The sequence below is a fragment of the Mixophyes fleayi genome, chromosome 4, assembly GCF_038048845.1.
Source record: "Mixophyes fleayi isolate aMixFle1 chromosome 4, aMixFle1.hap1, whole genome shotgun sequence".
Lineage (NCBI taxonomy): Eukaryota > Metazoa > Chordata > Amphibia > Anura > Limnodynastidae > Mixophyes > Mixophyes fleayi.
In genome coordinates, this window is record NC_134405.1 from 274,054,990 (window position 1) to 274,079,527 (window position 24,538).

Here is a 24,538-nt window from a genome sequence, read left to right on the forward strand (position 1 = left end):
TTTGAACCATCATGTCCTAGCAATTTGCGCTATGATTTTATTTGTTGTTTTTTTTTCTATATATCTCCGATCTTCCATTCCGAGTATTTTCGTGAGAGAAGCAGATATTATCTGTGAAGTTGCATTGTGGACTTTTGATGTTAAGATACATTATTGGAGAAGAGACATTAGATTAAGGATTTGTAATTTTAGTCTTTTCTTCAGTGTTGCAATTATAAGGGAGGGATTTGAAAACCAGTGTATGACCCCGCAGTTCTTTGATTGCATTTGTTGTGTCTCTATATATGCATATGCTGTTTTTATAGTTTTTGAGCGCCATTCCTATATCTTTTGTATACATTTATCTCTCCTAGTTCAACTTTTCTTAGCTGACCATCCATAGCAATCAGAATAAAAATAAAACACAACACGGTCAAGAACATCCCATATATCTCCCATTTTAAACTTTTGCCTAATCATGCAATACAAACTAAAAAAGAGAAAACTTTAAGAACGGTTGTAAGGAATGGGAAATTCTGTGGGTTCAGTCTTTTCATTTAGACCCTCAATATATTAGGCAGTAAATTTATCAAGCTGCGAGTTTCCAACAGTGGAGATGTTGCCAATCAGATTCTAGCTATCATTAATTTAGTACACTCTACAAAATGACAGCTAGAATCTGACTGGTTGCAACATATAGGCAACATCTCCACTTTTCAAACCCGACGGAAACTCACAGCTTGACAAATTTACCCCTATAACTCTATGTTATGCTTTTACCAAGTATTATTATAGCTATTTATGTAAATATATATATATATATATATATATATATATATATATATATATATTTACATAAAATGGGTGGACTAGCACTTGTGCTATTCATGCCCCCTCTATGGACTGGCCACACTCCAAAATTAAGAATTCCTAGAAATCTTTTCTTTGAAATCACTTTTTCCGATCAGCCCTAGTATTGTGGCTTTACAAATACTGCCTGCTCCATTCAACAGATTTAACTTGCATAAAGTTACCTACAATGAGTTCCTTAATGCCAGTAAAATAACCAATGTCAAACAAGTCTGAGTTTGACATTTGCTTGCTTTTTTTTTGTTTTGAGTAGAAATTTTATTGTTCTTTTAGATGAAAAACATACATAGCATGTGATTCAAAACAAGAATCAGTTTCCAAAGAGCCTAGACCGGCGGTTCCCAAAGTGTGCGCCGCGGCTCCCAGGGGTGCTGCGACGCTGTCACTGGGGTGCTGCGGGCCAGACATAGAAAAGAAAAAAAGAACACAAACTTACCAATCCGCCGGGCGCCGGGACCCAGCGGCCTCCTCTCTCCGCAGCAGCTGTCACTGAATATCGACGTCAGTAACAAGCTGCGGGGAGAGGAGGCTGCTGGGTCCCAGCGCCCGGCGGATTGGTAAGTTTGTGTTCTTTTTTTTTTTTTTTTGTCTGGCCCATGGCAGAGGAGTAACAGGGATCGTGGCAGCGAAGGGTGACAGCGGGGGCAGAGTGAGAGTGACAGCGGGGGCAGAGTGAGAGTGACAGCGGGGGCAGAGTGAGAGTGACAGCAGGGGCACCGTGAGAGTGACAGCAGGGGCAGAGTGAGAGTGACAGCGTGAGAGGAGCAGTGGAGGGGGACACAGCGTGAGAGGGGCAGTGGAGGGGGGCACAGCGTGAGAGGGGCAGTGGAGGGGGACACAGTGTGAGAGGGGCAGTGGATGGGGACACAGCGTGAGAGGGGCAGTGGGGGGGGGGACACAGCGTGAGAGGGGCAGTGGAGGGGGGCACAGCGTGAGAGGGGCAGTGGAGGGGGGACACAGCGTGAGAGAGGGCAGTGGAGGGGGCACAGCGTGAGAGGGGCAGTGGATGGGGACACAGCGTGAGAGGGGCAGTGGAGGGGGGACACAGCGTGAGAGGGGCATTGGAGGGGGGACACAGCGTGAGAGGGGCAGTGGAGGGGGCAGAGGAGGGACACAGCGTGAGGGGGTCAGTGGAGGGGGGCAGAGGAGGGACACAGCGTGAGGGGGACAGTGGAGGGGGGCAGAGGAGGGACACAGCGTGAGAGGGGCAGTGGAGGGGGACACAACATGAGAGGGGCAGTGGAGGGGGACACATCGTGAGAGGGGCAGTGGAGGGGGACACAGCGTGAGAGGGGCAGTGGAGGGGGACACAGCGTGAGGGTGGCAGTGGAGGGGGACACAGCGTGAGAGGAGCAGTGGAGGGGAACACAGCATGAGAGAGGCAGTGGAGGGGGGACACAGCATGAGAGGGGCAGTGGAGAGGGGACACAGCGTGAGAGGGGCAGTGGAGGGGGGCAGAGGAGGGACACAGCATGAGTGGGACAGTGGAGGGGGGCAGAGGAGGGACACAGCATGATGGGGACAGTGGAGGGGGGCAGAGGAGGGACACAGCATGAGAGGGGCAGTGGAGGGGGACACAGCGTGAGAGGGGCAGTGGAGGGGGACACAGCGTGAGAGGGGCAGTGGAGGGGGACACAGCGTGAGAGGGGCAGTGGAGGGGGACACAGCGTGAGAGGAGCAGTGGAGGGGGACACAGCATGAGAGGGGCTGTGGAGGGGGACACAGCATGAGAGGAGCAGAGAAGGGTTACACAGCGTGAGAGGGGCAGTGGAGGGGGACACAGCATGAGAGGGGCAGCGTGAGAGGGGCAGTGGAGGGGGACACAGCGTGAGAGGGGCAGTGGAGGGGGACACAGCGTGAGAGGGGCAGTGGTGGGGGACACAGCGTGAGAGGGGCAGTGGTGGGGGACACAGCGTGAGAGGGCAGAGGGGGCAAAGTGCCTGAGGGCAGAGTGTCTGGATGCAGAGGGGGCATTTTTGCATACAACTAAATAAGTATTTCTGTCCTGACCTAAATACTTATAACAATTTTTTGACCCAACTAATTCTAAAACAGGACTGCTCAATAATTATTTTGGAGGGGTGCCTTGAAAAAATTTGGAGACTCTAAGGGTGCCGTGAACTGCAAAAGTTTGGGAACCACTGGCCTAGACAATATATAGCTAAAAACATTTAGTATCAAGGGGAATGAAGTAAAGAGAAAGAGAAAGGGGGAAGTAAGGGGGGAAAGGAAGGGAAAGTCACTAGCCAAGGGAATGAGAGGAGGATAAAGAAGCTAAAGAATGGAACATGACCGAAAGAGATAGGAAAAGGCCAAAGTTCTTAGAATGCCAAGGGTAGGGGGAGAGGACCCGTAATAGTCAAAGCAAGGGCTCCAGACACTATTGAATTGGACAGGATTGTGGCAAAGAATGCTGGTAATATATCCCATATGATAGACCTGCCATATGCGATTATTAATAATAGAGGGAAGAGGAGGGGGATCTGGATTTTTCCAGAAGATAGCAATTTGGCATTTTACGGCACTAAGAATGTGTGTAATGAGTTTTTAGGTGTGTTTTGGGACCTTGGGAATCGTGCAAGCAAGCAGATGGAGGGAGGAAGAGAAACGAGTGATGTTGAAAATTAAACAGTGGATTGATTCCGTGAACGGAAGTAGTTTCGGACAGTGCCACCAGATGTGGGACAGGGTTTCCACATGTCCGCATAGGCGCCAGCACAGTTGTGAAGTGCCTGGGTATATAGCCTGTAAGTGATGTGGAACCAAGTACCAGCGATAAAATATTTTTACAAGCGGCTTCACTAATTTTTACACACATTGAAGTCTGAGAGAGCTTCAAGCTAATTTTGTCCCAATCCTCCTGGGTGAGGATTGGAACAATGTCCATCTCCCACTTAAATTTGTGGGGTTCCTTGAAAGGGCATTGATATTTTAAAATGAGGCAATAGAAGGTAGATATGAGACCTCTGGAGGAGGACCGGAGAGAACAAAAAGACTAATGAAGAAGAGAGATGAATATCAACAACTGTGTGTCATATAGTGCTGTACAGGTGGCGAAGTTGGAGATACTGAAAGACGAAAGTCGCTGGGATGCGAAAACGCGTTTGTATATTGGAAAAGGAGGGGAAAAGTTGGAAAGGGGCCTGATCAGTGAGGAATCTAATGTCGTGGCGTGTCCTCTGAGGGAATTGGGCTTGGTGAAGTCCAGGAGAAAAAGAAATATTGTTCCATAGGGGTGTAATATGTCGAGCATTGGGTGCCAAATCATAGGAGGAAACTATATGGGACCAGCTGGTGAGTGAAAATGCCAGAGGAGGAGAGAGTTGTGAAAAGGGGGAACGATGATGTAGTTTCAACCATAGAAGTGCAGAGGGTGAATGTGTTCCGCTGAGAGTGGCCTCGATGTCTATCCAAATCCGATGTCCTGGTGGAGAGTGGCTCGATGGTATTTGAGGAAGTGGGGAACTCCCAGTCCTCCTTCCTGGGTATGGTTATGGAGTGTCTACATGTGAATAATGGGTTCCTAGCAGACCAGAAAAACTTGGTAGCCATTTATCGCAAAAGTTTAAAGGAATTGGCGGGGACTTTAAGGGGGATAGTCTGGAAAAGATATAGGCGGTGAGGAAGAACATTAATTTTGAGGGAGTTTATTCTGGCTGTCCAGGAAATTTGTGAGTTTGTCCCATTTTAAGAGATCCTCTTTGATGGCAGCCGGTAAAGGAGGTAATTAGTAGCATATAATTGGTCATAGGAGCGAGTTACGTAAATCCCTAGATATTTTAGTTTATTTGACTGCCACTTGAAATCAAAGCTATACTTAAGGCATAAAAGAAGAGCAAGCGGGATATTGAGGTCCAGAATTTCCAATTTTGAGGCATTGATCTTATAGTTGGAGAGTGTGCCAAAGAGAGTGATGTCGTTGAGTAGGTTTGGTAAGGAAATGTGAGGGTTTGTGATAGATAAAAGATTGTCATCTGTATAAAGAGATAATTTAAGTTCAGCGGGTCCTACGTGAACTCCAGAGATATCAGGGTTTACGTATTTTACAGGATAAAGGCTCAACGCAAATATGAGAATGATTAGCGGAAAGCCCTGACGAGTGCTGTTACACAATGCAAAGGGAGGGGACTGAAAGCCATTTGCCAAAGCTACAAATGTCTGCACCATGTAACGCCATCCCACCCTGCAAAACACCTTCTCCATGTCCAAGGCTATTAGCAGGGTGAGAGTATTGAGAGTATTACTCATTGTTATCTGAAGCCTGGCGCCCGGGGATGACACCCAGCTGGTCCGGAACCAGTAAGGTGAAATGTGACGTGATTTAAACGTTTCGCAAGGAGTTTTGCAAACAATTTGAGATCTACATTTAACAGATAAAGTGGTCTGTAATTACCACAGGACTGTGGGTCCCGGTCGGACTTGGGTATAACTACGATGTCTGCGCAGGTGGTGGCCTGATCAAATATGGAGCCTAATAGTATGAAATTAAAGAGTTCAAGAAGAATAGGCATGATGGGGTTTGCAAAAGTTTTGTAACATGTGGCCGTGAAGCCGTCATGGCCAGGGGTCAATGCATTGTTAAGTTCTATGATTGTTCAACCAGTTTCATTGGTTGTGATAAGTTCATTACAATAGTTTGATTGCACCGGGGAAAGGGTAGGCAGGGCGACAGAAGACAGGAAATCTTTAATTTTAAATTGTAAAGAGGAAGGGTCGGAGATTTGGGGTGACAAATTATAAAGGGAAGCATTGAAAGTCTTGAAAAGGTGTTGTCTATACATTTAGGATCGTAAGTAGGGATATCTGAGGGGGGTCTTAATAGAAGAGATGTGATTGCAAGTGCCTTTATCCCAATCGATTTGCTGTAATTGGGCATGCAGTATGATTAGTTTACAGTGAGTTTTTCGTGTCTGGAAGCGCTGATGTAAAGTTGTAAGAGATGCGATTTGCTTTTCAAGCTCTGTGATGCGTGTGAGCTCGGCGTTCTGTGTAGCGGATGATAGTCCAATAATCGTGCCTCGCTTGGTGACCCTATGTGTCTCGCAGAGAATTGTGGGGTGAGACATCCGGAGAGGAGTTTAAGGAGATGTACTTCTTGATAGAGTTAGTGATGGAGGATATCTGATTGGGCCTGCAATAGAAGAGTATCGTGTAAGTGCCATTTCGTGGGGGGGGGGATTGAGAATGGGGGAGAGCGATTTTGAGAAGAACCGAGACATGGTCGGACCAAGTGATTGAAAGAATTTTGGATACAACCAGTTGTTGGGTGGTCAAGCGTTCAATAAGAACAAGGTCAATGTGAATGTGAAGGTTAGGAGGACCTGAGAAGTGGGTATATTTCCTACCAGTGGGATGGAATAGACGCCAGGCATCATAAAAAACATGGGATTTCAGGAGGGAGACCAGATTTTTGGCTTCAAGATGAGAGGAGGTATGAGAGGAGGACATGGAGGAGTGATCCACACCGGGATCCAACGTGGTATTAAAGTCCCCACCTATAATAATTTGGCCCTCAGCCAGGAAGTCAAGTTGCTCAAAACAAAAACGGAGAAGAAAGCACCCTGCCCCACAATAGGCGCATATAGCGAAACCAGAGTGAGTTTGGAAATGCAGATGGACCCCACAAGGATAAGATATCTACCCAAAGTCAGTGAAAAGAGATTCTAGAGTGAAAGAAATATTACGGTGAATTAGGATGCCGTACCTCTTTGTTTACTATCAGAGGATGCATAGTAAGTATGTGGTTATGTCTTACAAAATAATTGTTGGTGAAAAATCTTAAAATGTGTTTCCTGTAGGAAAAGGAGGTCTGCCTTGATGCGTTCAAAATGTTGCAAGGCCATTGCACATTTAGTAGGAGAATTAAGGCCAATAGAATTGAGGGAGAGGATTTTAAGGGTCATGGGGGGGTCTGAGTACCTGGAATGAGCAAGAAGGCTAGAGGTGGAAGGGAATGTGGAGACAGAGAGGAGAGAGAGACCAGTCTCCCCAAAGGGAAATGAGTTCAGACTTAAAGTAAGAGTTACAACATGGGTACCGGAAAGAGTGGGGGGGGATATGGACTGCCAAAAGCGGACAGGTTGACTCCCGAATGTCCCCAGACAAAGCGGCCCCTCAAAGAGAGGTAAATAACTATAGATGCTAGATGGTATATAAGCCGTAATAAATAAGTCACAGAAGTTAGTGACCAAATATTATTAATAGTGTAACAAACATATAATGATAATATAAAGAATGAAAAAAAAAGTCAACAGTAAATATAAATCTGCCACAAGGTGAAAATAATTGAGCAGGTTGGGGGTGTCACAGTGTCAGTTGAGATCCTGTGAAAATGAGTGGGAGAATCAAGAGGATGCTAGTTCAGAGTATTATCAAACCAGGGTTCAAGGTGGCCCCTGTCACAGCGACAACCACCCCCCATCCGCCCCCAATAAAAAAATATAAAAAATAAAAAAATAATAGTAATAATACATTAAAAAAAAGAAACAGAGTAAAATGTGCAAAACTTTTTCAATAAAGAAATATTATGAAACAGTTAGAGCTGGAGATTGATCCATAAGTGTAAAACACCTGAGGTAAGAAAGTCCAGAACTGTAATGTTTATGTAGTAGACCAGGCAGATTGTGGTGAAGATGAAGCTGGTAGATCAGTATGCTTCAGAGATTGTAGCAGTTCTCTGCCTTGCACAGTAGTCTTGATGGAGTGGGTGTGGTTATCATAGGAGAAAGTGAGCTGAAATGGGAAGCCCCATCGGTAACGAATGCCAGCGGATCGCAGACGTTGAGTGATGTCAGCAAGCTCTCGTCATTTCTTCAGAGTGATAGAAGAAAGGTCCTGAAAAAAAGAGGATCGGTCCCAGAGTAGGAGACGGCTCATTGATCACCAGTGGCGAGGAGGATCTTCTCCGAGACCAAGGTGGAAAACAGGCCTTGGAAGTAGGAGGTTAAAATCGACTCTAGAACATTTTGAGTCTGATATTGTTGTGGTAGAAGCGGTTCACTTGATCCTCAAACTGATCCTTGAGAGCATCAAGATCTGCATGAAGAACCGTTAATTCCTGGTCAGTTTGGGTCTGTGATAATCGGTTGTTTTTTTCTAAAGAGTCAGTGCGCGAGCCCAGAGAGACAATTTCAGAGCGTAACACTGTAACCAATGCCTGGAATTTTGAATGAACAGTGGCCTTAATTTGTTTCATCACTTCAGCCATAGAAGATAGAGAGTCTGTGTCTGAGTCACGGCCCGGAGAGGTTGGGGCTGAGGTGGGTGGAGGGGGGGGTCGCCTTGCTACTTCTAGAAAACATGCTGGGTGTCTGGGGCGGAGATTGCTTTTTATGTTTGTGAAACATTGAGGCTCTGATGGATAACAAAGAGCGAGAAAAGTGTTAGGTCAGATTCAATGGGAATGCTGAAGAGAGGTACTCTCAGTATGAGGAGTTAGAACATAGATAATCTGGACCAGGTTGTAGGAAGGTCCTCAAATCTGGAGTATAATCCTTCGCCCAAATGTAAGGACAAGTGCAACCCCTGCAAGGAGTAGTAGATTGAGTCCAACCAGTGGAGTAGTACTTCAAAAAAACGTGGCCAATTGAATTCCCCCCTAAGGTCTACCTCCAGAGAAATATAAGGTAATAGAGCAGAACAGAGTCCTTGATAACTTTCTTGGATGTTTGAACAAATATTTCTGCTAATCCATTTGTGGCTATTTACAGAAATCTCTAACATTAACGGACGTCCATTATCACTACAGATTTGTTCCTGTAACCAATTTCTAGAGAATACAGTTCTCAAAACAGCAATAGTTTTCTCAGATGATATATCTTCATCTTGTGAACTTCAAGCCACTTAGAATGTGCATCCACAACAACCAGAAACATGTGACCCATGACTAGACCTGCAAAATCAATATAAACTGCCATGGAGAACTTGGCCATTTCCAAGGGTGTAATGGAGCTAGTTGACTTGCGTTTTTAATCTTTTGACCTCCTTAACAGTTTTAGCTATTGATTCACTCATACATAACTTCTACCTAAGGAATTCATTTTCATTGTGCCGGAATGGCCATCATGCAATTCTTCCAATATTCTTGTACGAAGCTTGGTAGGCACTACTACTCTGAACCCACACATTAATGTTCCTTGACATAGAGAGTTGATCTCTTGGGTCCAGAATCCTGGACCCAATAAGTTATCATGATTTGGCCTACCTTAAACTGCAATATCATAGACTTTAGGTAATACTGGAACATTTCTGGCTTCTCATTGAATTACAACATTAGTTATTGGAAGCTGTTCTACCAATAGTGTGTGATACATAACTTCTTTGTCTGTTTGGACAGACTTATCAGCTTGTTGTAAAGGAGATTGTGACAATCTCTCAGTATTGCGATGCATTGTTGTTCTTTTAAATTTATTCTCATAATGCTGAGCTCCCAAGAAAAAGGATCACCTTTGTAATCTGCCAGCAATCATTGCAAGGACTCTCTTATAGACAGAAGAATTTGGTGGTCAGTGATCAATATGAACTTCTGTCCATAAAAGTACTGGTGGAATCTCTTTACTACACATACAGAAATTAAATCTTTAAGATCAATTTGTGCATCATTACCTCATCCACTTTTAAGGATCTTGATGCAAATTGGTCGCTCACTGCCATCTGGTATGTGATAATACTACCCCTATTCCATAATGTGAATTACCACATGCCAACTTGATCAAAGTGCATGTGATCAACCTCTTTGTTTCTTGAAAAGCCTATCACAATTTGAAGACCATTTCCATGATGCACCCTTCTGTAACAGAGCATTCAATGAATGCAATAATGTATATATTTGAGACAGAAATTTGTGATAATAATTTACTGAGATTAGATCTCAACTCAGCCATGGATCGTGGTCATGGTGGTCAGAATGTTGTCTTACATGTCCACAATAAAAAATGTCTTCCTTTAAGAACTCACATTTATCTTAATTGGTTCTTGGACCATATTCGTGTAGTCTCGAAAGTACACTTTTGAGATTGTTTAAATGATCTTCATCATCTTTTCCTGTAAAGATCACATTGAGGTAGCAATCAGAATCAGGTATTCATTGTAACTAGAGATGGTCACTGACCCCCGTGTTTTGGTTTTGGATTCGGTTTTGGATCTGGATTACCGTCGTGTTTTGGTTTTGGTTTTGGTTTTGCAAAACCGCCATTGCGTGTTTTGGTTTTGGTTTTGGTTTTGTTTGGTTTTGTTTTGCTATTTTTTGGGAAAATCCATGTTTTTGGGCCTAAATTAACCCAATTTAGTGCTCCAACTGTTTTAGAGACAAGTAATCTAATTGTTGAGGTAATAAATCATCCAAAAAAACAGTTTAATTCTTCGTTGGTAGGCCTATTCTACACACAAAACAGATTGTCTTCCTCTCCATCTATGCATATTGGCAATGCAGCCATCGTCTTTGAATGTATATTACACCCTACACTTATAGTTAAATATGTAAAGAAATGGAAAAAGCCAGTTTGGTTTCTGTCTCTCAAGGCCCCCCTCCACTTGTATAAAATACCAAAATATTCAGCCATTATAGACTGTACAATATTAATTGACATGGAGAAAGCCAGTTTGGTTTCTGTCTCTCTAGGCCCCCCTCCACTTGTATAAAATACTAAAAAATTCAGCCATTATAGACTGTACAATATTAATTGACATGGAGAAAGACAGTTTGGGGTCACTCTGTCTCTCTAGGCCCCCCTCCACTTGTATAAAATACCAAAAAATTCAGCCATTATAGACTGTACAATATTAATTGACATGGAGAAAGCCAGTTTGGTTTCTGTCTCTCTAGGCCCCCCTCCACTTGTATAAAATACTAAAAAATTCAGCCATTATAGACTGTACAATATTAATTGACATGGAGAAAGACAGTTTGGGGTCACTCTGTCTCTCTAGGCCCCCCTCCACTTGTATAAAATACCAAAAAATTCAGCCATTATAGACTGTACAATATTAATTGACATGGAGAAAGCCAGTTTGGTTTCTGTCTCTCTAGGCCCCCCTCCACTTGTATAAAATACTAAAAAATTCAGCCATTATAGACTGTACAATATTATGAAAAATGGACAAAGCCAGTTTAGGGTCACTCTGTCTATGACACCCTACCCTTAAGGATAAATTGCCCTAACAGCAGCCTTTCAAGATGGTATGTGATATGGAAATGCCACAAGTCCCTTTCCTCTTTGGGGGTAGATTGCACCCTACACTTACATAGAAAGTTTTAAAAAGATGTTATCGGCATCATCTTCAGCTTCATCCTCACCCTCATCAGTGTGTACGTCATCATCACAGACTATCAATTCATCGCCGCTTGAATCCGCCATTAGAGAACAGTCAGTGCTTGGATGTCTTGGATGGTGAAGGCCTTCCTCGTGGAAGATGTAGTTCATTTTTATAAACATCATTTTCTCCACATTTTTGGGAAGTAACCTTCTACGGCGATCACTGACTAAGTTCCCTGCTGTGCTGAACACTCGTTCAGAGTACACACTGGAGGGTGGGCAGCTTAGGTATTGCAAAGCAAGTTTGTACATGGGTTTCCAAATGGCCTGCTTTTCTTCCCAGTAAGGAAAGGGACTGTCTGACATTTCCATATCAACTACCTCTTGAAAGTAATCCTCCACCATCCTTTGCATGTTTATACTCATATTGGATGGAGTTATGGGCAAAGTGACACATTTTTTTGAAAAATCCTTCAAACCAGCCCAGATGTTAAATTGTTCTCGTCTGCCCCCTGTGTCTTCCCTGCTTCTTTTTTGGAAATTTAATTTTTTACGAGCAACAGCTTGAGAAAGTGAAGGAGGACACGTCGTCAAGCCGAGGCCCAGTTCAGCGGCCAACTTGCTGAGCAATAGCTCCTTGCAAAAGTTCACATCTCGCTCATTTACAAGTAAAGACTCAATGTAGGTTTTAAACCTTGGATCAAGCACAGTGGCCAAAACGTACTGATCCGAGTTCAAGATCTTAATAACTCGAGGATCATTGTGAAGCGAATTAAGTACTTGATCGACAAGGCCAACATACTTTGCTGAATTGCTTGCTTTCAGCTCCTCCTTCATTTTCTCAAGCTGCTTTTTCAATAGTCTAATTAAAGGAATGACTTGGCTCAAACTACCAGAGTCTGCACTGACCTCACATGTCACAACTTCAAATGGTTTCAGCACCTTGCACAGCACTGAAAGGATTCCCCACTGTGCAAGAGTGAAATACATCCCCCCTCCTTTCCCAATGTCATGACTTGTGCAATATGCTTGGATGGCTTTGCGCTGTTCCTCCATCCTCTGAAGCATGTACAGGGTGGAATTCCACCGAGTTACCACCTCTTGCTTAAGTTGGTGGCAGGGCAAGTTAAACTGCTCTTGGAGCTGCTGTAATCTCCTACATGCTGTGGCTGAATGCCTGAAATGGCCTGAAATTTTACGGGCCACCGAAAGCATCTCCTGCACCTCACGGTTATTTCGTAGGAAGCTCTGCACCACCAAGTTGATGGTGTGAGCAAAACAGGGAATATGTTGGAAATCACCCAGCTGTAATGCTCGCACTATATTGTTGGCGTTATCTGAAATGACATACCCTGGGGAGAGTCCGAGTGGTATAAGCCATGCATCAATCACATCTCTCAGTTTGCGTAACAAATTGTCAGCCGTATGCCTGTTAGTGAAGCCGGTGATACAAAGAGTGGCCTGCCTGTGACAAATGTTACGTAGTGGTGTACATGCTGCTGCTGTTCCTGCTGGTGAAGGTGAATGACCAACCCAGTGGGCTGTCACAGTCATATAGTCTTTGGTTTGGCCACTTCCACTTGTCCACATATCTGTGGTTAAGTGAACAGTGGGCAAAATGGCATTTTTCAGCGCAATCTCTACATTTTTACACACTTTTTGGTATAGTTGTGGAATAGCTTTACAGGAGAAATGGTGTCGCGATGGAATTCTGTAACGCGGACACAAAACCTCAATTAACTGTGAAAAACCAGCTGCGTTTATTGTGGAGATTGGACGCAGATCTAACACTAACATTGCAGCCATGGCGTCTGTGATTCGCTTGGCGACTGGGTGACTGCTGTCATATTTGCTTCCCCTCGCAAATGATTGTTTCACAGTTAATTGCTGAAATGTAGGACTGCTCATTTTATTCACCTGCCTCTGGGATGACGATTCACCCCCAGCAGCAGCAACAGCAGCAGCAGGACTAACGCTTTCTTCAGAGGAATCAATAATAGTGCCGGAGTCATCCAGCCTTAAGTGGGATGCCGGGCTAACTCCGAGCGCTACTGAGGATATTGATGAGGATGGTGTGGTGGGTGTATTTTGTAGCCGTCGGTATGTCGGTGAGCGGAGGGTCTTAGCTGATGAGGGAGTGCTTGTATTCTTTTGGGAAGAACTTTCAGCTTTTCCCAACACTTTGCCATGAACTCTCGTTAAATGGCGTAACATAGACGAGGTTCCAAGATGGTTAAGGTCCCTCCCTCGACTGACTGTGGCTTCACATACACTACAAATGGCTATACAATTGTTGTCTGGATTTGGGTAGAAATAATTCCACACATAAGAAGTGGATTTTTTTGTTTTATGCCCAGGCATGACAATGGCCTTTTTCTTGTCACGTGCCAGAACTGCTGCCACTGGTGCAGGACTTACACAAACAACCTCATCCTCATCAACATCCTCATTAGCGCCCTCGTCGCCTACACAAATCTCCCCCTCATCCTCTTCTAATTCCAAAGTGGCATCCTCAATTTGGGTATCACCGGCTACACTCGGGCTATTAAGGCACACATCAGCAGAATGCTCACGATTAGACATCCCACTGTTGGATGGACTCTCCACAGGGATTGTTGTCATTTGTGAATCAGAGCAAATATTCTCCTGTAATGCCTCACTGGTATCTTGCAGCTCAGCTTTGACGCGTAACAGTAGTTGTGCACCAATTGTAGCCTGGGTAACTTTTTGGGATCTGCCACTAATAGCCAAAGGTGAAGGCCTCATTCTCTCTTTGCCACTGCGTGTGTAGAATGGCATGCTTGCAATTTTTTTTTTATCGTCACTTAACTTTTGCTCAGTTACACTTCTTTTTCGCTTCAATACAGTAAATTTTTTTTTGGTTTTTGTTTTTTGCACTAATTTGAAAACACTCTGTTGTTTGACATCGCCTTGGCCAGATGACGTACTGGGAACACTAACATCAGGACTGGTGACAGAACCTGGTTGCTCATTTAGATCATATGTGGACTGCTTTGAATCCATTCTGAGCGCAAACCACTGGGGAGTGCTAAAAATTATTGAGTAGATACTGCTGACAGATATGACTTTTGACAGCCAGAAATATTAATGCACAATTAGGGAGGACACCCCAAAAACACTGAGGAGTGCTAAAAATTATTGAGTAGATACTGCTGACAGATATGACTTTTGACAGCCAGAAATATTAATGCACAATTAGGGAGGACACCCCAAAAACACTGAGGAGTGCTAAAAATTATTGAGTAGATACTGCTGACAGATATGACTTTTGACAGCCAGAAATATTAATGCACAATTAGGGAGGACACCCCAAAAACACTGAGGAGTGCTAAAAATTATTGAGTAGATACTGCTGACAGATATGACTTTTGACAGCCAGAAATATTAATGCACAATTAGGGAGGACACCCCAAAAACACTGAGGAGTGCTAAAAATTATTGAGTAGATACTGCTGACAGATATGACTTTTGACAGCCAGAAATATTAATGCACAATTAGGGAGGACACCCCAAAAACACTGAGGAGTGCTAAAAATTATTGAGTAGATACTGCTGACAGATATGACTTTTGACAGCCAGAAATATTAATGCACAATTAGGGAGGACACCCCAAAAACACTGAGGAGTGCTAAAAATTATTGAGTAGATACTGCTGACAGATATGACTTTTGACAGCCAGAAATATTAATGCACAATTAGGGAGGACACCCCAAAAACACTGAGGAGTGCTAAAAATTATTGAGTAGATACTGCTGACAGATATGACTTTTGACAGCCAGAAATATTAATGCACAATTAGGGAGGACACCCCAAAAACACTGAGGAGTGCTAAAAATTATTGAGTAGATACTGCTGACAGATATGACTTTTGACAGCCAGAAATATTAATGCACAATTAGGGAGGACACCCCAAAAACACTGAGGAGTGCTAAAAATTATTGAGTAGATACTGCTGACAGATATGACTTTTGACAGCCAGAAATATTAATGCACAATTAGGGAGGACACCCCAAAAACACTGAGGTGTGCTACAAATTATTTAGTAGATACTGCTGACAGATATGACTTTTGACAGCCAGAAATATTAATGCACAATTATGGGGGACACCCCAAAAGCGCTGGGGAGTGCCAAATATGAAGAAAAAATAATAAACCTCTATCCTCCTCTCTGCACTAGCGATTTTGGTTAGAGCAATTGCAAGAACAATATGGTATTCTCTGTCCCTGCTCTAATTAGCCTATGACTACACCCTGCTCTCTCCCTCTGTCAAATGGCGATGGATTGCTGTGGAGGCGTGTATTTATAAAGTTGAAGTATCGCGAGAACCGAGTCCCGAGATCCGACGACGTCACAATGACGTTCGGCCTCGATTTGGATTCGGAATGGGCGGGAGAGTACCGAGCTGCTCAGCTCGGTACTCGGATACCCAAAGTTCGGGTGGGTTCGGTTCTCGGAGAACCGGACCCGCCCATCTCTAATTGTAACACTTGATCCATGGCTCTTTGCCAAATTGCTGGAGCTGAAGTTAATCTAAAGACAAGTTGTATTGAAATAGACATTTGTGTGTGTTGATTGTCATGTGTTTCTTTGACATATTTTCAACTTCCATTTGTAAATATACTAATGTCAAATCTATTTTTGTAAAGCAGTTTACTCCTGACAGAACTGCAGGTGTCCTCAATCTTTGGTAGCAGATATTGTACTGTATGCAGTGCTGGATTAATCATTGTTTTAACTCTCTGCATATACAAATGCTTCAGGATTTACCTTCTTCAATACTGAAACTGTGGTCGATAGCCACTCAGTCCCTTCTACAGGTGAAAAAAATCCAGAATTTTCCAATTTCTTCAGCTCTGCCTCAACCCTTAGTCGATTAGCATATGGTACAGGTCAAACTTTGTGCAATTCTGAAGTAGCTTTTTTTATTTAATACAATGCTGTCTTTCATTCCTTTGAGAGAGCCTATCTCTTTTAAGTTTGGCTATGCATCAGTTAACAATTGATTTAATCTCTTAATAGTAGCATCAGTTCAGAGGTAGACCACATGAAATTGCACAGTATGCTGATGGTATCTGTGCAATTTAATAAAATTTTTACTGGCTCCCGATGTGCACGATTCACCACTGGTATCCTGGCAATTTTTTTGTGCAGTGATGAGTGTGGTTTTATCGCATTCATCATTCATCACTGCATCACTACATATATTTAATAACAATAGACGTTGAACCATTTACTTCTGAGTTCATGCACATAATACAAAAGTTCAGCAAATTATATAAATAAGTTTCTTAAAACACACCTAGGGCCTGATTCATTAAGGAAAGCATATTAAAGCAAGTAATTGAAATACATTTGTACCTTGGAAAAACCATGTTGCATTGGAGGGGGGTAAATTTAAAATGTGGGGACAGGTTTATAGTTGGGGTAGGGTATGTCCTAGATCAACTTTATATTTCAGTTTAAAAATAAAGCTACAGAGTATTTGTGTGCTACATGAAAATGCGGACAGTATTTTCCTTACATGCACAACAAAAAATGAATTTGCACCACTTGCTTTGTCCAGGAGCAAATTTACTCCTTTTTTGCTTTGCTCTCCTTAGTGAATCATGCCCCTAATGTCTACCTCTGTGGCACTGTAAAGTAATCCACATATTCTGCAAATAATGTGGCCCACTTTTGAACCCTTTCAAGCTCTGCTATGTTCTTATTGTACATGTGTCCAAAACATATTTATGATTGATCCTGAGATGTGACTTCTACAGTGGAAAAAATTGCATCAGACTATTTTATTAACATCAGTAGTAGCTGACTGGAACAAGTTTGAAAATTTACTGTACTATCTACTATTTTATCTAGTATTTCTATTTTTTTCTCAGATTGCACAGATTGTATCCCATTTAAAAGTCAATAACTATATACTACTATGGTCTAGGTCAGTGCTTACCAAACCCAGTCCTCAAGTACCCCTAACAGTGCTTGTTTTCCACATCTCTATGCTGAAGCACAGGTGTATTCATTACTGACTAAAACATTTTGAAAGATCCACAGGTGGTTCTAATTATTTCACTTGTGACCTGGAAAACCTGCACTGTTAGGGGTACTGGAGGACTGGGCCTAGTTGCATAACCTTACATTTATCTACAGTAAACCTCACCTTCAATATTTCTACCAACTTTACAATTTGACCAAATGCTTTTGCAGCAACATACTATGCTATTCCGTGTTAACATTGTCACGAGCCGCGGCGGTACGCCACATCCTGGCATGATGTAGCAGCCGGGCACATGCATTAGTTACAATGCACTGTTATTATTCTTTGTGGCATAGAGTAGGAGGGCGTAGGGACATCCTCCAACTCCAGGGGGAGCTCTCGTATAATTTTAATGATTTTTGTTCATTTGCATATTTATACATGTTCCTAGTTTATGATATTACCTATGTTAGTTCTAAGCTAGTAATTAATTAGCAGCCTCCTGAGGCTGATTGTCAGCCATGTCCTCCTTCTTTCTGATTTGTCCATCAAAGTATTTGAGGGAGGGAGGGCTTAGTCTCTCTGCCTGTTATAGCATCCAGTTTCCTGTTAGCTAACCTGCTCCTGTGCTGTGTTTGGTGAAAACCTTTTGGATTGACCTGTGTATGACCTCTGCCTGTGCCTGTTTCCTGGACTCTAAACCTTTGCCTGTGGCCCTGACCCTGCTTGTACCTGACGTCTCCGCCTGTGCTCTGCCAGGCCAGTCAGACATTATCATCTCCATCCAGTCTGCAGACCTCTGGCCTGTCTCTACTCTGTGTATTACCTCCCATTCCTGTGTGCCGCTGTGTGACCATAAACTTGTACTACATTCAGTGTAAGACCTGGAAGCATCCGAGTACCTCTGAGCATAACCAGTCTCTATAAGAAAGGCGGCTGCTATAGGCGAAGACCTCTTATGCTAATTCTACAAGTTTATGACGCATACATTATAACCGGCTAGTGAAGATTGGATGTAATTCTGTCATGGAGGACAGCAACCCGAACCTTTCTCCAGCCCAGGTCCTGGCTAATCAGATCCAGGCTACTTCACAAGTTGTACAGGGTTTATCTCTTCGCTTTTCAGCCCAAGAAGTGTCATCCAGAAACCCGCAGCTTCAACAGGCCTCCTCTGGCGTCTTTACGGAGCCAAAACTGAACCTGTCCAATCGATTCACTGAAAGCAGACCCACCTTCTGCAACTTTAAGGAGAGTTTCAAGTCATACTTTCGTCTGAGACCACGCTCCTCTGGCTCTGAACAGCAGAGAGTCGGTATTGTAAATTCTCTACTCCAGGGCGATCCCCAATCTTGTGCCTTCTCCCTTGTGCCAACGAGATCCTCCTTACAAACCGTGGATGTCTTCTTCCAACCCTTGGATCTGCTTTATGACGACCCAGACAGAGTGGCATCAGCTGAATCCCATCTCCGGGCATTAAGGCAAGGATGTCGCTCTGCTGAGGAGTATTGTGCGGAATTCCAGCAGTGGTCAACTGATAGTGAGTGGAATAATCCAGTGCTGTGGAGTCAGTTCCGCTTAGGCCTTACGGAGCAAATCGCGGACACCTTAGTCCAGTATCCTGCGCCTCACTTGAAAGTTTAATGCAACTTGTAATAAAGATTCATCGCTGAACCAAAGATAGGAAAGCTCAAAGAGAGTCATCTATACCTCCTTGCTCACCACCAAAGTCTGGTTCTACCTTTATGGACTCAACTGAACCCATGCAGTTGAGCGCTTACCGTCTGCCTGCTGAGGAACGTTCCAGAGGACGCTCTCTGGGTCTCTGTTTGTATTGTGGTCAATCGGGCCACTTAGTTCGTTCCTGCCCTGACAAGTTGGGAAACGCCAAAACCTAAGCGCAAGTGAAGAGGTGCGCTTAGGTCTTCAAATTATATCTTCAAAAAATTCTTTGTTAGTCCCTACACATCTAGTCATCAACAATCACTCCACGGAGATGTCAGCCTTCCTTAATAGCGGTGTGGCAGGTAACTTTCTGGATATCCAGCTGGCTAAGACGCTTGGTATTCCTGAAGTCAGACTGGGTTCGAGCATGACCGCCTGCGGTTTGGATGGAAACCCCCTGATTGGTGGCAGAATACTCGCTTAGAATCCATTACTTCGCTTATCTGTAGGAGCTCTCCATATGGAGGAGGTCTCTTTCTTCCTGATCAACTGTCCCTCTGCTCCATTGATTTTGGGGTATCCTTGGCTGCAAAGTCATAATCCCCTTATTGATTGGGAAAAAGGGGAGATCATCCGTTGAAGATCAGAGTGCTCTTCAACCTGCTTGACCCTACCTCTTAGAGTTTTTCAGCCTAGTCCAGAACAGATACTTGCACCCTACCAGGATTTCGGTGATGTCTTCAGTAAAAAGAAGGCTGACTCTCCCGCCTTATCGGGACTATGACTGTGCTATTGACCATGTACATGGTGCTAAATTGCCCAAAGGGTGTCTGTATTCCTTGTCTGTCCCAGAGACCCAAGCTATGGAGCAGTACATGGAGGAGAATCTGCAAAAAGGATTTATCTGTCCCTCCAAATCACTTGTAGGAGCGGGATGTTTCTTCGTGACCAACAAAGGTGGCAGTCTGAGACCCTGCATCGACTACCGCGGCCTGAATAAAATCACAGTCAAAAACACATACCCCCCTGTCGTTGATTTCTGTTTTATTTGATCAACTCAAGTCTGACACTGTTTTCTCTAAAATCGACCTCCGGGGGGCTTATAATCTTATCCGCATTAGACAGGGAGAAGTGGAAGACGGCCTTTAATACTCACTCCAGGCATTATGAGTATCTGGTGATGCCATTCGGGTTGTGCAATGCCCCAGCGGTCTTCCAAGACCTCATCAACGATGTCCTGTGTGAGTTCCTAGGAAAGACAGTGGTGGTCTATTTAGATGATATTTTAATTTACTCCCAGTCCCTGTCTCAGCACTGCCAGCAAGTTTGGGAGGTTGTGGAGAAGCAGCGCCAACACCACCTTTATGCGAAATTGGAGAAATGCGAATTCGAGGTCTCAAGGGTGACCTTCCTAGGATATATCATTTCATCATCCGGTTTCTCCATGGACCCCAGTAAAGTCCAAGCAATCTAAAATGGATTCTCCCTACTAACCTCAAAGCAATTCAAAGGTTCCTTGGCTTCGCCAATTACTATCATCGGTTTATATGCTCATTCTCTTCCTTGGTGACTCCTATCACTGCTCTCACCTGGAAGGGCGCTAACACGGCTAATTGGTCGCCGGAGGCCTTGGCGAGCTTTTCTGCACTTAAAGCCGCCTTCACGTCTGCACCCGTTCTTAGGCAGCCGGACCTAGTACTCCCGTTTATCGTGGAAGTGGACGCCTCAGATGTGGAAGGAGGCGCCTTTCTCTCCCAAAGAGATCCACAAAGTAAGAAGTTGCATCCTTGTGCATTTCTGTCCAGGAAATTCTCGCCTGCTGAAATTAACTATGATGTTGGAAATCGCAAATTGTTGGCCATCAAGTGTGCTCTCGAAGAGTGGTGACATTGGTTTGAAGGAGCAACCCATGTCATAACATCTTCACTGACCATAAGAACCTTAAGTATTTTGAGACCGCCAAAACTCTAAATCCCTGGCAGGCCCACTGGGCTTGTTTTTCACCCGGTTCAACTACCTCATCACTTACCGTCCAGGATCAAAGAATACCAAAGCTGATTCTCTGTCTCGGAACTTTATGGCTTGCCATCCTCAGCCTCCTGACCCGCAATCAATTATTCCTTCGACCTCCATCCATATCAGTCAAACCCAGGATCTTTGGGCCGCTCTCCGCCAGTTCCAGAGGACTGCTCCAGCTCAGACACCCACTAATAAATTATTTGTCCCAGTTCATCTGAGAAAGGCTGTGCTCATTGTATGAAACGCAAACCGCTCAGCAGGTCATCCGGGGATCCATAGGACCATCAAAATTCTTTCCCGCTGGCTTTGTCCTCTGATGTGGAGAAATACGTCCGCGCCTGCCCGGAATGTGATAGAAACAAGCCCTCCAGGAACCGTCCTCTTGGTTAACTACTACCCCTGCCTACTCCGAGCAGGCCTTGGTCCCATCTTTATATGGACTTTATTGTCGACCTCCCATGGTCCTCGGGTCATAACACCATCTGGGTTGTCGTTGACTGTTTCAGCAAAATGGCACACTTTGTACCCTTACCAAAGCTGCCAGATGCCAGAAGCCTAGCCTCTTTGGTCATAACACATATCTCCCGTCTTCATGGCCTTCCGGAAGATATCATCTCGGACCGAGGGTCCCAGTCCATTGCACAGTTTTGGAGGTCTTTTTGCAACTCCCTCGGAATCAAGCTTGTCCTCAGCCTACCACCCTCAATCGAATGGTCAGACAGAAACAACCAATCAATCCCTGTAACAATTCCTGCGCATCTAAGTTTCCAAATTCCATAACAACTGGTCCTCTCTCTTACCTTGGGCGGAGTTTGCTAATAACAATTCTTGCCATTCTGCAACACGTACATCCCCGTTCTTTTGTGATCTCGGATTCCACCCGAAGGCTCAGGAGTGGGTGGCGGGGGCTCTTTTGAGGGAGCTGTCACGATCTGCCTGCAGCATACTGCTTTGCCTGGCAGCTCCTGCTTCCTGGACTATCAGACTTTATTATTTGTGTTCATTTTATGTGTTAGCAGCAGTACCTCTGATCACCAGAGGTGCTGCAACTGTGCCTGCCTATTGTGCTTTAAGAGTTAACCTTCCTGTTCATTAATTATTCCTTGCACCTGGGTGTGTCCTTCTTATACTTGTCTCTCCCAGCATTCATTGCTGGTTATTGTTGTCCCATCCTGTTGTTCCTTTCCTCTGCTGTGCTTTTGGATTCATGCTGCCTGGATCTCTCCATATTACCACTTACCTTCAATCAGCCATCTACCCGGTATTTATTCCTGCATATTCCTGTATATTCAGTATTCAGCAATAAACTTTGTGTGTTTTCACCTCAAACCTGGCTCCTGAGCTGCACTTGTATTTGAACCGTGACAGGAGCTTACCTTGGACATCTGTGCTTGAAGGGAGTGTTTTTGTGGTTGGTGCTGCCGTAACAGAATTTTCGAGCTCGTTGCTTGTTTCGTTGTCTTAGCAGAGGGGTGCAGAGGGTGAGAGGAGAACACAGAACAGTGGTACCTGCAATATACGCGGATGCTTTTGGTGTAAGCAGTAGATTATAGCTGTTTTTGCTGTTGTTAGTCTATAGCTCTTTTGCCCTGTTCACAGCTCTAATGCATTGTATATTGGTGTAGTGGTACCGTCTGTGTGTAGGTAATGTTTATAGCTCTGGTTAATAGAACTGCTGGAATATGTGGGCAGTGGTGTCTATAGCTCTTTGTTACATCTGTTTAAAAGCTCTAAGTGGAGTGGTGATGAGGACTGTCTATAAACAGTCTTATGTGTTTATGTGGTAGGTTGTGAGGTAATTAACCTGTATTATTGATCTCTTTGGTAGTGGTTTATAGCTCTCTGTGTGTTTGCTATGTGTTTATTTAACAAAAGCGTTTGTGTATAGTGTTATATTGGTGTAGGTACGTTTAATGTATTGGTGCGTGCAACTTATTCTTTCGATCAAATTGCTCTTATAAGAGCAGTTAATGCTGGATGGTGCCCTTCCTTATATTTAGCCGTTATAGCTAGTGTGTGGGTAGCAGTGGTTAGCGGGATTGCTTGTAGCGTCTGCCGAGCGGTCCGCTGGCTCTGGCCGGATGGGTACTTCTGACGTTACCTGTAGCGCCTGCGTGTGTCGGGCCCCGAACTTCCGGTGTTGGTGGAGCGCATAGCGTCTGTGCGTCCACTGCGGAGTGGGTCTCTCTATTCCCTCTCTGCTGCCTTGGTTTTGTGGAAGAATTCGGGTGGTGTTTCTGCGGTGTCCAGTGACTTGGGAGTTCGGCTGAGTTTTGCAAGAGGTCCTTGTGGGGTGTTTATCGGTTCCAATGCGTTTCATTCGTAGACTTCGTCAGGGATGTGGCTGTAATGTGAGTGATCTGTGCTTCTTATCCTGGTTCTTATGATTTTTGTCCAATGGGATGGGGGGATGGGAGGGGGATGGCTGGGAGGCGGGGAGTGTGGAATGCCACTTTTATATTTTTTTAAATTATTTTTAAATTACTTTTACATGGTTTTGTGGTGTTATTTGTGCTATTAAAACTAATATTGTTGGCGGTGGCTGCCGATTAATTTGTTACAAAATATGGTTTAGTTTGGAATTTAGAGTACTTTAAGCGGGTGTTTTTAAATGATGGTGTGCAATATTAATTTAAAGCGCTGGTGGGAGTCGGAAATCCATGGGGTGGATGTGGCTGTTTTATGTGATGGTTGGCAATGGGTGTCCTAAGTTATTGAAGGGTCGGGGCATGATTTTATAGGGGGATAAGTAAGGAGGCTGTGAATATTACCGAGTATGGTAAGCAATATGAATTAAAGCGCTGGTGGGAGACGGATATCCATGGGGTGGATGTGGCTGTTTTATGTGATGGTTGACAGTAGGTGTCCTAGATATTGAGGGATGGGGACATGAATTTAAAGGGGGATATATGAAGAGATAAGCTGTAAATATTACCGTTTATACGGGGCGGGGGGAGGGGATGGGGGACGGGCTCGTGGTCTGGGGAAAATTCTTTGGATCGCTTTATTGTGGGATGATATGTCATTATTCGGGGAGGGAGGGATGTGTGGGTGTGGTACGTGTTTAGAGGATAGGTATATGTGTCATTATTTGGTAACCCTAACATCTGCTTGATAATATTATAATTAATTATTAAATTGCTAATGTGGGTTAGATTGATGGTTTATTTTTAATTTTAATTTATAATTAAAACTTTGGCATATGGCCAATTGGCTAGGATTAAGATTAGAGTGGATCTGAATGGATTTGTATTAGATAGCTAAGTGGTGTGGTGTTTATATAGTAATACTGGGCGGAGTGGGAGCTATGAGAGTAGATTCATATTGGGGGGGAGAGGGGGGCTTATAGCTGTGGGATTTGGGGATTGGTGGGGTGGGGGTAATTATGGTGGAGAGGGGAGGGGGGAAAGGGAGAGGGGTATTTTATTTATTTAATTAATTTAAGTGGCAGGGGCAGGTGGACTAGGCGGTGTGGTGGGGATATGTGGTTATTTATTGTGGCAGTGGCGGGCGGTCTAATCAGTGTTATTAGGGGAGGGAATACTTACAAGAAGGTTCCTAGTTCGAAATCTATGTTGAGGCCTTTCGGTGTGAGGGTCCCAAGTGTATAGATCCATCTTGCTTCTTCTTTTGATATTAGTTTTATGTAGTCGCCTCCTCTCCATGGTTTGGGGATCTGTCTGATCCCCATGAATTTTAGTCCTGTGGAGTCTTGATGGTGGGTCAGTCTAAAATGTTCTGAAACGCTGTGGTTCTGCATTC

At 44.1% G+C, this 24,538-nt stretch overlaps 1 protein-coding gene across 2 annotated transcripts in view; it reads right to left on the reverse strand.

Annotated features, from left to right (window-relative positions):
• Positions 1 to 24,538, reverse strand: part of LOC142152766 (A disintegrin and metalloproteinase with thrombospondin motifs 2-like) — a 775,540-nt gene that overhangs the window by 134,169 nt on the left and 616,833 nt on the right. The gene's annotated exons all lie outside the window — the stretch shown is intronic.